The sequence below is a fragment of the Mustelus asterias genome, chromosome 1, assembly GCF_964213995.1.
Source record: "Mustelus asterias chromosome 1, sMusAst1.hap1.1, whole genome shotgun sequence".
NCBI classification, from domain to species: Eukaryota; Metazoa; Chordata; class Chondrichthyes; order Carcharhiniformes; family Triakidae; genus Mustelus; species Mustelus asterias.
In genome coordinates this window covers 160,945,443-160,955,982 of record NC_135801.1, presented here as the reverse complement: position 1 = coordinate 160,955,982, position 10,540 = coordinate 160,945,443, and positions in this window count along the sequence as shown.

Below are 10,540 nucleotides of genomic sequence, written 5' to 3'. Positions count from 1 at the left end.
TAAACATGATTTCCCCTTTGAAAATCTATGCTGGCTCTTCCTAATTGACCTATATTTTTCCATGTGACAGCTAATTCTTTCCCAAATAATTGTTTCAAGAAGCTTGCCTAACATTGAGGTTAAACTGACTGCTCTGTAATTACAGAACAACATTCTTACAATATTTTTTGAACAAAGGTGTAATGTTTACAATTCTCCAGTCCTCCTGCATCTTCCCTTCTCAAGAAGACTCTAAGGTTATGGTCAGCGCCCCTGCAATTTCCATTCTCACTTCCTTCCACCTTGCCATTGTGCCTGGGTGGCACAATGGCACAGTGGTTAGCACTGCTGCCTCACAGCGCCAGGAATCTGGGTTCAATTCCTGGCTTGGGTCACTATCTGTGCGGAGCCTGCACGTTCTCCCCGTGTCTGCATGGGTTTCCTCCAGGTGATCCAATTTCCTCCAAAAGACATGCTGGTTAGGTGCATTGACCATGCTAAATTCTTCCTCAGTGTACCTGAACAGATGCCGGAGTGTGCCAACTGGGGGATTTTCACAGTAACTTCATTGTGGTGTTAATGTAAACCTACTTGTGACACTAATAAATAAAAAAACAATCCTTGAATGAATGTCATCTGGTCCTGGTGCCTTGTCAGCTTTCAGTACCAACAGTCTATTCAACACTTCCTCCTTATCAATTTTGAACCCTTCTTGGGACAGAATTTCCTGGTCAGTCACTATGACCTGTGATGTATCTACCTCCTTGGTAAAGACGGATACAAATGGGCAGCATGGTGGCATAGTGGTTAGCACTGTTGCCTCACAGAGGCCCGTGTTCAATTCCGGCCTCGGGTGACAGTCTGTGTGCCATTTGCATGTTCTCCCCATGTCTGCATGGGTTTCCACTGGGTGCTCCGGTTTCCTCCCACGCTCTAAAGAAGTGCGGGTTATGTTGATTAACCATGCTAAATTAACCATTCGTGTCAGGGGGATTAGCAGGGTAAATACATAGGATTATGGGGTAGGGCCTGGATGGGATTGTTGTCAGTGTAGACTCAATGGGCTGAATGGCCTCCTTCTGCACTGTCGGGATTCTATGAAAATATAATTTAATACCTCAGCCATGCCTCCTGCCTCCAGGTGTGAATTCCCTTTTTGGTCCCTCATCGGCCCTACTCCTCCTTTCACTACCCTTTCACTATTGATATGCCTTTAGAAATCTTTAGGATTCCCCTTTCGCATCCCTGTCTCTGAGCCAGAAGCTCCGGGTCAGAGTCTCACTCCAGGACTTGATGGCCAAGGCAAGTTTGTTCAAACAGATTGAGTGCCAACCTGCAAAAACTTTCCAACACGCCAATGGCTGGTGGTAAGAGCGGGAGAAACTTCTGGTCAGCCATTCTTGATGCAGAGTGGCGCTCCTCAAGCAATAAGCTTCTGGTGGCGCCCCTCAAGCAATAAGCTTCCAGGAATTACTAGCTATGGAAACAGACAAATGTCCTGCCTTAGTGAACCGCTAGTGCGGGAAGAGAATAAGAATTGGAATTATGTTTGCTGCCAGTTTTCTCTCCTAATCCCTCTTCACTTCTCTAATGAGATTTCTCACATCCCCTCTGAAACTTCTGTATTCCTCTTCGTTTGATCTGTATTTTCTACCAACACCTGTCATAAGCAGATTTTTTTTATCCATACACTGACCTGTCTCAAACACAATGATCCCAAGCTGAGATGTGGAGGATTATGAAAGAGTACAGGGCTGGATTGGATTTGACCTACTTTTTGTGGACAGGGAATACCTGGGCAATTGTCCACTTTTCCAGATAAATGCCAGTGTTGTAGCTGTACTGAAACAGCTTGGTTAGAGGCATAGCCAATTATGGTGCACAAGTCTTCAGTATGCCTCCAGTGATGTTATCATGGCCAATAACCTAGGCTCAGTACAGTGCCTTCTGTCTTCCATTAAAATCATAGGGTTTGAATTGAATTGGCTGAAGATAGAAGATCTGTGATAGGGACCTCAAGAAGAGGCCAAGATGAATCAATCATAATAGCATTTCTGGTTGAAGATAGTTGTAAATGCTTTAGCCTTGACTTTGCACTGGTGTGCTTTGTTCCTCCATCATTGAGGTCATTTATGGAGCATTCATTTCTTATTAGTTGTTTCATTGTCCATCACCATTCACAACTGGATATGTCAGGAATGCACAGTTTTAATCAGATCTGTTGATTATAGGAATACTTAGGGCTGCCCATCTATTTCCACTGTTTGCCATGCACGTACAGCAAAGGTTTACTAGATTGGTCGCTGAGATGAGAGGGTTTGCCTATGATGAATGGCTGCGTAAATTGGAATTGTGTTCTCTAGAGTTTAGAAGAATGAGAGGTGATCTCACTGAAACATTCATGATTATGAAGGGGATTGACGGGGTTGGCGCTGAGAGGTGTTATCCCCTGGCTACAGAATATAGTACAGAAGGGCACAGTTTCCAGATAAAGGGATCATCATTTAGGACCCAGCTAAGGAGAAATTTATTTATTCAGAGTATTGTGAATCTTTGGAGTTCTCTGCCCCAGGACATTTAAGACTAAGATGACATATCTTTGGTCTCTCAGATAATCAGGAAATATGGGGAGTGAGAAAGAAAGTGGAGTTGAAGCCCAAGATCAGCCATGATCTTACTGAATGGGGGAGCAGGCTTGATGGTCTATATAGTCTATTCCTGCTCCTATGTCTTATGTCCTTGTGTTCTTGTGCATGTGGTCTTGTATTATAGCTTCACTAGATTGGCACCTCATTTTTAGGTATGCCTGGTGGGGCTGCTGGCCCGCTCCTTTGCAAAGCTCATTGAATCAGAGCGGATCCCACATCTTGAAGGTAATGGTAGAATGAGGGATATGCCAGGCCGTGAGGCTACAGATTTATGGTTAAATGAAATTCTGCTGCTTCTAAGGGCCCACAGCATGTAATGAACATCCAGTTTTGATCTTCTAGAATTGTTCTGAATCTATCTCATTTAGCAAAGTGATAATGCCACACAACAATGATAGACAGCATCCTCTGTGTGAAGACAGGCTTTGTCTCCACAAAGATTGTGCAGGGCTTGGGTTTGGGGAATGAGCGGTGCAGTGCGGTCGGTGCTAATCAGCTGAAAGGTTCTTTGACCTGATGCCATGAGCCCTAGGGGATTTTCACATTAACTTCATTGCAATGTTAATGTAAGCCGACTTGTGACACTAATAAATAAACTTCATGCAGTCCGAGGTCAATGTTGACGACTCTCAGGGCAGCTTGCTCCTGACTGTATTGCAATGTGGTGCCATCTCAGGGATGATGATGGTGGTGTCTGGGACATTGGGTGGAAGGGATGATTTGGTGAATATGATTATGTCAGGCCATTACTTGGCTGGCCTGTGGGATAGCTCTCAAAAATTAGAGACTAAGCCCCCAGACATTTGTAAGGAGGACTCTCCAGGCTCGATCAGGCACGGTGTGCCATCATCATTTCTATTGCCAAAGTTGACGACAGGTGATCTATCCGCTTTTATTTCTTTTTGACTTTTCTGTAACTGCTCGCATTTCAGAGGCCGAGAGAGTCAACCACATTGTACAGATCTGGAATTGCTTGGAGATTAGACAGACAGGTAAAGGATGGTATATCTCCATCTGTAAATGATGTTGGTAAAGCAGATGTTTTTTACAACAATCTGGCAGTTCCATGGTCTCCATTTCTGATAATAGCTTTTAATTCCAGATTTATTAATTGAATTGAAAGTTCCAGATGCTGCAGTTGGATTTGAGTCCATTAACCCATACCCTCCGGATGATTAGTTCAGTAACATTGTCACCACATCACCACCGATCTACTTGCATCTTTCTACCAACGGGGCTAGGTAGAAAGATTTTGTTTATCGTTATGTTGATTGCATTGGAGGCCCAAATGCCCATTCAAATGATTGGGGCATTGAGGTTCAAAATTGGCAAGTCATGTTGCAGCTTTATAGAACCTTAGTTAGGCCGCATTTAGAATATAGTGTTCGATTCTGGTCGCCACACTACCAGAAGGATGTGGAGGCTTTGCAGAGAGTACAGAAAAGATTTACCAGGATGTTGCCTGGTATGGAGGGCACTAGCTATGAGGAGAGGTTGGAGAAACTTGATTTCTTTCTCACTGGAACGATGGAGGTTGAGGGGCGACCTGATGGAAGTCTACAAGATTATGAGGGGCATGGATAGAGTGGATAGTCAGAAGCTTTCTCCCAGAATGGAAGAGTCAATTACTAGGGGGCATAGGTTTAAGGTGTGAGGGGCAAGGTTTAAAGGAGATGTATGAGGCAAGTTTTTTCACACAGAAGGTGGTGGGTACCTGGAACTCGCTGCTGGGGGAGGTAGCGGAAACAGATACGATAGTGACTTTTAAGGGGCGACTAGACAAATACATGAATAGGATGGGAGGGGTATGGTCCCTGGAAGGGTAAGGGGTTTTAGTTCAGTCGGGCAGCATAGTCGGTGGAAGCTCGGAGGGCTGAAGGGCCTGTTCCTGTGCTGTAATTTTCTTTATTCTTTGTTCTGAAGGATTTCATGATTAAACTATTTGCAGAACCCGAGGGGAATTTTCTTATGTCCTGGCCAACATTTATACCTCAACAACACTGGGAAAACAAATGAATTGTTTATTTGCCTCTCTTCTATTGATTGGCCCTGGCTATTTGGTTTAGTTAACAACAACGCTCTTAAGAACGGAACTCCATTCCTGGAAACATCTTTAGAACATTTCAAGGACACCAAAGACATTCCTGAAATGTATGAAATGCAATAAATTTCTCTTATTCCAAGCTACTCTGTTCCTCTCCAATTCTGGATTTCTTTTTACTTTGTTCCATTTATTACCCAACTGGATACAACTCATCTAGTTTGCATGGTGGCACAGTGGTTAGCACTGCTGTCTAACCGCGCCGGAGACCCAGGTTCAATTCTGGCCTTGGGTGATTGGAGTTTGCATGTTCTCCTTCTGTCTGAGGGTTTCCTCTGGGAGCTCCAGTTTCCTCCCACAGTCATAAAGATGTGCAGGTTACAGCATGGCCATGCTAAATTTCCACTTGGTGTCCCAAAGCATGTAATTAGGTGGATTAGCCATGGTAAATGAGTGTGGGATTACAGGGAAAGGGTAGAGGGGAGGTCCTGGGCTGGATGCTCTTTGGGAGAGTCCATGCAGACTCAATGGGCCAGATGGCCTCTTCCTGAACTGTAGGGGTTCTATGGGACACACAAAGTGACCTCTGTTCAGTATCATTCTGTAATTTTTGTACTCTGAAATGCAAGTATTTTCTGAAGCAACTCAACTCCAAAGATGTGCGGGTTAAGTTGATTGGCCATGCTAAAATTGCTCCTTAGTGTCCTGAGGTGCGTAGGTTAGAGGGATTAGTGGGTAAATATGTGGGGATACGGGGGTGGAGCCTGGGTGGGATTGTGGTCAGTGCAGACTCGATGGGCCAAATGGCCTCTTTTTGCGCTGCAGGGTTTCTATGATTTTAACTTCCAAATCACTCTGCGTTTCCAAAATGCAGAACCCAACTTCCAGGAATGAGGGTAAAGCCCAGTTAAAGTGCGGGTCTGAGGAATACCATACTACGTATTACCCTTTTGGTATCGGAATATTAATATTGAAAACAAGAAATGCCAGGTGATTATCATCACACTTTCTGCCAATTACTTCTGCCCCTTCACTCAGGGGCGAAGTATAACTCAGACATCAGAGGGACGTTTTTTACACAGAGGGTGGTGGGGGCCTGGAATGCGCTGCCAAGTAGGGTGGTGGAGGCAGGCACGCTGACATCGTTTAAGACTTACCTGGATAGTCACATGAGCAGCCTGGGAATGGAGGGATACAAACGATTGGTCTAGTTGGACCAAGGAGCGGCACAGGCTTGGAGGGCCGAAGGGCCTGTTTCCTGTGCTGTACTGTTCTTTGTTCTTTGTTCAATTATATTTAATATTCTTCAAAATACCTTAGTTTTGCAATTATACTCAATTGCAGCATTATTGATTGAATGAATCATAAAATAGAATCCCTACAGTGAAGGAGGCCATTTGGCCCATCGAGTCTGCACCGACCACAATCCCACCCCGGTCCTATTCCTATCACCCCACATGTTTACCCTGCTAATCCCCGACACTAGGGTCAATTTAGCATGGTCAATCAACCTAACCCGCACATCTTTGGACTGTGGGAAGAAACCGGAGCACCGGAGGAAACCCACGCAGACACAGGGAGAATGTGCAAACTCCACACAGACAGTTACCTGAGATTGGAATTGAACACAGGTCCATGGCGCTATGAGGCAGCAGTGCTAACCACTGTGCCACCATGCCACCCCGCAGTTTGGCCTGAGTTTTACTTTTTTTTATTATTTATTAGTCACAAGTAGGCTTTCATTAACAATGCAATGAAGTTACTGTGGAAATCCCCTAGTCACCACACTCCGGCGCCTGTTTGGGTACACTAAGGGAGAATTTATCATGGCCAATGCGCCCAATTATCATAATTTCGATCCAAATGTCTTGCCCACTATTTCTGTAAGAATCCCTCTCTTTTCGAGTATGTCTTTTGATTTGATTTGATTGCATTTATTATTGTTACATGTATTAGCATACAGTGAAAAGTTGTTTCTTGTATGCTACACAGACAAAGCATACCGTTCATAGAGAAGGAGAGAGTGCAGCATTTAGTGTTACAGTCATAGCTAGGGTGCAGAGAAATTTCAACTTAATGTCAGGTAGGTCTATTCAAAAGTCTGATGGCAGCAGGGAAGAGGCTGTTCTTCAGTCGGTTGGTAAGTGACCTCAGACTTTTGTATCTTTTTCCTGACTGAAGAAAGTAGAAGGAAGAATGTCCGGATGCGTGGGGCCCTTAATTATGCTGGCTGCTTTGTCGAGACAGCGGGAAGTGTAGACAGAGTCAATGGAGGGAAGGCTGGTTCCAATAAGTAAATCTAATATTTTCATAGTGTTCATGAGTTAAAGCAATATTTCATGGCTCATTATTGCAGCAAACACAAACACCAGTGAGTCAGAATACACGAACTTAACTTGAAACATCCTGAAGATACAGAATTGAAGTAATTTTACTTCAACCAATTCCCATTCTCCGTAAGGGGGCAGTAATGATCAATTAAAAGGTGGCGTTCAGAACAACTGAAGATTGACATGTATTTTACAAATACCTGTTAATTGAATGAATATATTTTTTGATAAATCGATTTAATTGAGTGAGAAAAGCAACATGAAAAATATCACGTGTACAGTGATGCGAAGAAATAGTCACAAGCACTGAAATGTATTTACTCTGCATCGAATGAACAAAGTAAGGGTTGGGAAACATTTGTCTGTACTGGCCAGATGATGTGGAGATGCCGCTTGTGCTGGCCAGGAGATGGCAGGCGAGGTCTGAAAACGAAAGGTCGGACCTCGGAAAAGCTGCACGTTGGAGCAAGTGGTGACCAATCCTAAATAGTGTGGAAAGATCACGGTGGATAAACAGCAACGGGGTTTGCAGTGGACCAGTCACAATCCTGTCTTGTCGTTTCACTACGGTTGCATTCAGAGACAAAGCAGATCTCTTCGTGTTATTGCTGATTTGTAGCCGTGACACTGAACTTATCATAAATCACTCGCGCTTCGGCTTTGTACTACCATTCTTTCACTTTGCGCGCCTTGCCCGTTTTTCCAATGTTTACAACACCGATAACAGTATAATTAAAATATATACACATATACATGGTCAGGAGGTAGAACTCCTCCTCTACTGCCGCAGATGAAAATGATATTTTTAAAAAACATTAAAAATTAGCGACCAATATGTGGATAATGTTTTTTTAAAAAGCAGCTAAACATAAACAATACAATTAGAATTCTGTGAGCGCTCACCACTAGGAGATCCGTGTTAATAAACATGGCATTTGTGCAGTAAACAATCCCAGTATTTACATATAGTTAGAATTCACAGTCGATAATCTGGCTACACAGTAATACTGCACTGCTCTTTCAACTGAACAGCTTTAGACTGCATTATCCGAAGTAGACATTTTACTTTAGCTGTTGAAGCAATGAGACCTGCAAGCTGCTTTTTTTGATAAATGTAATCGAGTCCGAGCAAAAAAATATTTATCTAATCTTTGTACTTCCGCTGATTCACTCCCTGTGTGTGTGTGTGTGTGCAGATATATAACCTGCGTCTGCACAGCTAAACATTAAACAACGCATATCATGTCAATGTTAAAACACATTTGGATTCATGCAGGAGGAACGAGAGAAAACATTCTGAGCTGTAAACTAATACTATTAATATAAGGCATGTGGGAACAGAACTATGCCATTCGGCCCTTAAAACCCGTGCCACCATCATTTCGATTATAATTGATAACGTGTTTCAACTCCACTAGCTTGAGTCTCCATCTGATTGCAAAATAAAGGTTCTGTCCACTTCAGTCTTGACAGATGCAGTTGACCTATCATCCTGCTATAAGGGAGACAGAATGCCAAATTTTGACTATGTTTTGCGGTTAAAATTGCACCTCGATTTCGCCGCGTTTTGGTCTGACCCCTGAATGTGTTCGCTCTGATGTTAAAATTGTGCTTCCTTCCTCTGGAACTCCCTCATTGGGAAAAAATCTTTAATCTCCCAGCTACCCTAATGATGGCTTTAACGTTTTGATTAAATCAAATTAAACGTTTTAATCAATTAAATCGTCCCTCAAACTTGGGGGAACGCAGACCAAGTTTATGTCAGCTGACCTCAATTTGATATTCTATGTTCCATCATTCTAGTCGGTCTCTTCCGCACCCTCCCCAAGACCAATGATGGTACCCCAAAGCGGAATGTAGAATTCCAGCTGGATAAAACTGAATCCTACCTGCATTACAATACTCCTGGGACAAAGACTAACATCCCATTAGTCTTTTTGTTTCCTCCTTGTGCCGATGCATTGTTTTTTTAGTGATTCACTGTGGTATCCTAATCCCCCCTGCTCCTCCGTAATCTTTACAATCACACCATTAAGAACATGTTCGAATTTATCAAATTCAGAATGGCTGAGCTCATATTACTCTAGTTGCGTATCATAAAAAAGGATATGGAGGCACCAGAGAGGGTGCAGATAGATTTCCCAGGATTATACCAGAACGGCAAGGATAAACCCATCGGGAAAGGATAGACGAGCTGGGTCTCTTGTCTCCTCAAAGAGGCTGGAGACCTAACAGAACTCTTTACAATTACTAAAGGCTTCAGTGGAACGGCGCAAAATTAAAGGCTACCAATATGAAATATGCACCTAGATAGCAAATAGCAAATTCAAAAGCAATTTCTTTGCCAAGAAAACGGTAAGAATGTGGAGGTCACGACCCCAGGGAGTGACTGGGAGAAACCGTATAGATGTATTTTAAAGGGAATGGAGGATTATACCGCCAGTTAAATGAGGGGGGAAATGGCTGGAACCTCAAACGGAGCATAAAGGCTAACATGGACTGGTTCGGCCGAACGGCGTGCTTTATACTGCATATTCTGTGTCATTCCATATAACCCGTCACATTGAATTCAATGTACCGTAGTTTTGCCCACTTAATCCGTGTAAATATCACTGTTACTTTCTGTACACATTTGTACAATTTACTTCGCCTCGTGACATTTAGCGTCACGTGCAAACTTTAAAATACAACCTTTTATTCTTTCACCCAAGTTATTGATAAATATGGTGAAAAGCTGAAGGAAGGGGGGGGGGGACACCATTTGTCACATCTGCCAATTAGAATTGACTTATTATCAGAGCAGCCGATTACCAAGCGAAGGGAAAACAAGGAGATTCTAACTCCATATTAATATTTATTCCTACAATGAGTAAATAAAATGAGAAATCTGACTGTAACAAATTGAGATTTAACATCAATCATATTCAGAGGTGTTTTATTATTATATTCGCAAACTATTCGGCTCCAAGAGGCAGGCGGTATGGATGATGTTGACATTCCTCTCGGTATTGCCTCTGCTGTTTCTCACTTCCCGCAGGTTTTGAGAGAACCGAGCGCCCATTCATTTCTTTGGTCTCTCACCTTTTTCTGACTGGTTGGTGCAAATGAAAATTAATTTCTTGTTACTGAACGTCCCTCGTTCTTTTACTCAGTCTCTGAGGAAGGCGGCTATGTGTCATCTGGTGATATCCGAGGCAGTTTCCTCCACAGCACAAGGAAGTGAAACCAGCCGCTGGAAAAAGGAAATTAACTGAAGCTACAATGTCCACGCAGAGAGTTAGCAACACACACACACACACACTGCTTTCGTTCCAACTGAGCTTTGGTCAGGTTTTGAGTGCCACATTTTCACATACTTTTGGGAGGGAACTGAAGGTGCGCTTTCGCTGGCCACTTCTGTGGCGAGTGGACAACTGGGGGAAACCCAGATTTCGCCCAAATAATCGAGCAAGTGTTGAAATGTTGAAATGTTCCAGGTTAATGAGGACAGTCGCTGTGTTTGGCCATTTCACCGTGAATCTCGGTTTCACCGTGCGTGTATA